A 5,534-nucleotide genomic window follows, 5' to 3' on the forward strand; every position below is an offset into this window, starting at 1 on the left:
TCATCCTTTTAGAATTTCTAGCCATCCAAACATGATTTTTTTTCAATTTTAAAAGAAACTCATCTTTTCTCCCTGAATTTCACAATTGTTCATCAACACGTTTTGGCTGAATTTAATCTTAAACTCGTCATTTTCGTCAAATTGAGGTAACATTCTGAATTTTTTTGATTAAACTAAGTTGTTATTTCAATTGGAGTTTTAATTGATTTAATTAAGATCTCAATAGATCTAATGATTTTAAACCGATTCTTGACTTAAAATGAATGATCTCATAATACTAAGCTAAGTTATTGTTTTAAAGTGATATATAACTCATTTTATCTAATTAAAAGGTATTTAATCTTAATTTAACAAATCCTTAATGAATTCAAACAAATTGAACATTTTCCCATTCTTGATGTTCATATAAGTTTGTGTTTTCTGGAAAAATTTAGATCTATATAATTAGATAAAATTGAAAGTTTAGATTTTTAATTAGATGTATTTAGGATGTATGAAATTGAAAATTAGGCTTAGAAACAAGATTTGAGTGGTTTCAGCAAAACTAGCTCAATTTTCGGTATTGTGAATTAGAGGCTTTGATCTGTGATTTTAAGTGATTTAATTGTGTTTTTTGTTGTTTGTAATGTATTTGCATTATGTTTGATGTTTATGCAAAGTGCCAAATCATTTGGGAGCATCAACATGCAAGGAAAAAGGCAAACAAAAGCTTATTTGAGCTTTGGTTTTGAAGCAAGGCTTGACCAAGGTGAGTGGTATGGTGTGCTATGATTAATGAAAAAATTAGTGAGTTAAATGGGGATGAGGTGGTCTAAACACCTAATCTAAGTCCCAAGAGTAAATGTTCTTACTTGAGCTTGATATTTTGCAAATAAAGCTTAGATGAGTTTTGATATGCTTAAGTGTGCGATATGATTATATGTGTTGAGTATATGTCCAAAAATGCCTTGAACAACTGGTTTTATGCACACACATATGATAAGAAAGTGAATTTGGCTTAATGAGCAAAGTTTTTGCACTTGAGGTGCATTATGTGAACATGAATGTTAGCTTAATGCTAAACTTACTAGGGGCATGTAGGCTCTTTCGAGGCATGGCGTGATGGAGATCCATGTATCCAATGAGATATATTTGTACACATTTTCATTTAGGCTCTTTCGAGCCATGTACACATTTTCATATTCATAAGTTGCCAATATATCAACATGATATGATATTTGAAGGTATTAAGTGACAAATTTTTTAGCATGCTTGCTTTTAACTCTTGTTTTTGAGGTTTGTTGTAGCATCTTGAACACTCATTGAGCTTGTTTAAGCTTACACTTATTTGTGTTTATCTTTGCAGAGAAATAACTTGAGTGGAGTGGTGAAGTGAGCAAGCTTGTAATCCCAAGGCAAAGCTCTTGATTGTGCATGTCAGGTGGTTTCTTGGTTAATAAGGGATAGCAATGTGTGTTTATTTTGAGGGACTAGACTTTAGTTTTTGTTTTGGTTTGTAAATGGACTTTCCATGAACTATTTAAGGAATTTTATAACTAGTTTTTGGATGTTTTTATTGCTTGTATTGATGCATGAATGAGGCTAGATGTATGTATAGGCTATATGTTGATTAGCATGTATGCCTAGGGATTCCTTGTATGCAAATTTGGTGTGCTGTGTAAATTAAAATGGGACTTTAGGAAGCATGCTAGCATAGGTAATTCGATTGATTGCTAAAGCATGTTAATGTCTATTTAAATGGATTTGAGAATGTTTTGTGTGATATATATATATATGCCATATGATATGTTAGGATAAGGTAACAAGCATGAAAAAAAATTGGTTTGTGTGATGGAGTGTCGAAGTGTCACACGCAAGTTGTTGCAATTTTTCTGCAATTTTTCCAGTGGTTGTCGCGATGAGCTTAAACGACGTCGTGACAAGGCACCTTTGTTGGGACGTAGTTTATCTCATTGTCAGGTCGAGGATCCCCTTCTATCGATGTCATGACGTGAAAAATTGCGTCGTCTCGACGTGGCCAATTGAGTGTTTTGGGCATGTTTTGCTAACTCTACAATTAAGTCTTGATTTTTGAGTAGAGCAACTGAAGGCCTTAAAATTCACTAAATGCTTTGAAAAATTTACATGACTAAGTTTTATATACTCAATTTCAAAATTTTATCTCCAATTACATAAAATGGTTTTACTTATATTCTGTAAAATTTATGTTTTAGTCCCTAAACTTAGTTTTGAAATTGAATAAGATTTAATCGTCATTTTGAACTGGATTTTTCTCATGTGGTTTTAAATAAAATGCCCATAGCACTTTTCAGATTAATTACATGATTTATGAATATTTAGCATGCCTTGTGTAAAATGACTTTTTTACCCCTGCCCTTATTTTGTTGAATGATGATAGACAAAGCACGACTTAGGGTTGAATGATTGGTTTTAATGGCTAATTGAATAATATGCATGTATTGCGAGGTTTGATTGGTGGTTTTTATGGTGTGTTTAGTGGTCAGTAAGGAGAGTTACGTAAGTGGCTAATGTGGCGTTCTAGATTTTGGTCGGGTCATCCCGGCCAGGTTTGGGGTGCCACAAGTTGGTATTATATTTAGAATTTTCATTTTGGTACTTTGGATGGAAAATGTTAACTTGAACATGAATATGTGAATTGAAAGTAATTAAGTGGGAAACCATGAATAGAAGTTGAAATGTTATTATAATTCAAGTTAATGAAAAAGATGTTTAAATCTTGAATGAATGCTTAAAAAGGTGTTGTAATGAGCTTTTGGTCATTTTGGCCACTTGGTATTGAATTTGAGAGGTTTGGATTGAATAAGGTTTATGTTATAGGGCACACTACCTCCTAAGTCGCGACATTACCATTTTATGTCGCAACACCATGCTTTTTTCCCACGGTTATGATTCTTTGTACCAGTCATTTTTTAGTGGTATTAGAAACGGTGGTTTTGAGACCACAATTTTGACTAGCGAGTTAGTAAATATTAATTTTTTAATATTTACGAGTCTATTATAATGTCTTATTAATATTTGGTTAGAAAATTTTAACTTTAGATAGTTAATTAAGTAAAAAGGATAAAATCGTAAAAGTTACAAAAGTTAATTGCTAATAGTTATAGTGATAAATGATTATGAATTTATGGTTTAATGGCCTTAAATGGTAATTAGACCATAATGTGGTAGTGTGGACAGTTATGGGTTGGAAAATTGTTAAATTTTGATGTTAATAAATATGGTAAAAAGGTAAATAAATAAATAATAAAAATAAACAAATAAGCCAGAAAGGAATCATCATCTTCCTTAGGCTCCATTACCGAATTTTATGAACTAACCCACCATAGGAAGAGCTTGAAGTTCGGTTAAGCTAAATCCATTTGCATGGTATGGAATTTTTATACGTTTTTAGTGATTTTTTTATTTTTTTGAGATCGTTGAGCTTAATCTAGCTAATTCGTGGACTAATTCGTAAAGCTATTAAATGTTTAGAATTGTGTCATTGATGAATTTGTAATGTTTTGAAAGTTTGATGAAAGATTATGAGGCTTTGTTGTTAGATAGGATTATTTTGTAAAGTGATTTTAATTAGTTTTAAGTTTAATGACTAAAATGATAAAATAACAAATCTATAATGAAATTCTTGCAATTTATCAATAATTATGGGTTGTATATGTAGTGGAAAATTTGGTGACATTGGTTGGGTAAATTTGTGATTTAATTGGAAGTTTGGGTTTAGGGATTAAATTAAATAAAATGAAAAGTTTAGGGTAAAAGTGTAAAATGTTGTTAAAGGGTTAAAATGAAAAATTAAATATTTTATGATATTGAATTGGTTAATTGAATAAAATTATTATATTTAGATCAAGAAATGAATTATTCAGTTGATAAACACAAGAAAGGAAAAATTGTCGAGTAGTTGTCGTCGTACGTTGTTAGTTATCATATTTTGATAAGTTCGTATTATGTTTATTATGTTGTTAATGTGTCAACTTATTATGTAATTGATTATATGAAATTTAGTGATGTTATGATTTATTGAATGTTAATGGAATGCAAAGATAAAGTTTGAGTATGAAATGATCTCGGAAAACAGAATAAGCCTGTGCAAACTTAGTGAATAGTTAGGATACAAATGGCATGTCATTAGGGCATAGAAGACACTCTATGCCGATGTTATATTTAGCAGGGACTAGTTGCCAGTGATTTCATTAGCAGGCACTTTGTGCCGATGTTAAATTTAGCATGTACTATGAACCAGTGATGGATACCGTACCGATGGCTTGAGATCCTGCATATGTTGCGGATTCTTTTTAACTTGTGTGAGCAGCATCGTGTATCGATTAATTGCCTTATGTTAGCTCATGTGAGCATTACCTTCCTGTGTATCCGAAGTTAATTTACTATTTTTCTTCGGTCAAAATAGTTAACTATAGAAATGGAAATAGAATGAGAAAATATGATGAACTATTCTAGTTGATTATATTTGAGTATATGATTATTAACATGTTGTGTTTTGGTGATAAGAATAATCTAAATTTAGTTATTTCGGATTGTTGAAATGATGAATTATGACAAAATATTGGTAGTTAACATTATGTATGATTTATAATTAAATTTTACAGGTATGTGATTTTTGATTTTCTTTTGGACTTACTAAACTTTATGTAAGCTCACTTTATTTGGCTTTACTTCTTTGTAGATTGTCAGACTTTTGCTGTCGATTGGAACATCATTGGAGATCACATTATCTGGCAACTCATTTGGTAGCTATTCACTTATTTTGGCCTGGTTATAAATGGCATGTAAATAGGGATTTGGTTATGTATGGTATAAAGACTATGGTTATATGTTGTGCCTTTTGAAGAATTTAGTGTATGTTTTGGTACAAATATTCATTGGTATGTTGGTTAGTTGAAGTATATAACGGTGAATGAATGATCTTGTATTTAAAGGCACTTTTACTGTTTGTTTTAGTATGTTTATGTCAGTAGGCAACTTGAAATGTTTTGTGTTTTGTTGAATGGCTGTTGTTTATGTTTGAAATTGTGGTCCCAGTGAGGGCATACTCGTTAGGCACATAGGTTGATTGTGAATTGCTATATTTTGACTTGTTTTGACACATTTTGAATAGGTTTAAAATTTGGTTAATGCATAGCTTGGATTCTAAGTTTTGGTATGTGAAATGGCTTTTGTTAGAAGGTTTTTTTGGGCACACACGACCTGGGACACAGTTTGCCACACGACCGTGTGCCCCACACGATTGCATGACACGACCAAGTTGCCTCTTTGATTTTTGGTGCAGGATTGTCCACACTGTCTTAGAGAGTTACATGACCGTGTGATCCTGAGTTACACTGGCAGAAATTATGACACGGTTTGGCCACACGACCATGTTCTTGAGCCATACAGGCTAAGCCCTGTCACATAGCCGTCTGACCCCTGTTTTCACGTTTTACTCAAAAAATTTTAAAAGTTTCATTTTAATCGAGAATTGTTTCTGATTTGTTTTAAATGTTTCGTAAGCTTGATTT

This window comes from Gossypium raimondii, chromosome 6, assembly GCF_025698545.1.
Source record: "Gossypium raimondii isolate GPD5lz chromosome 6, ASM2569854v1, whole genome shotgun sequence".
Taxonomy (NCBI): domain Eukaryota; kingdom Viridiplantae; phylum Streptophyta; class Magnoliopsida; order Malvales; family Malvaceae; genus Gossypium; species Gossypium raimondii.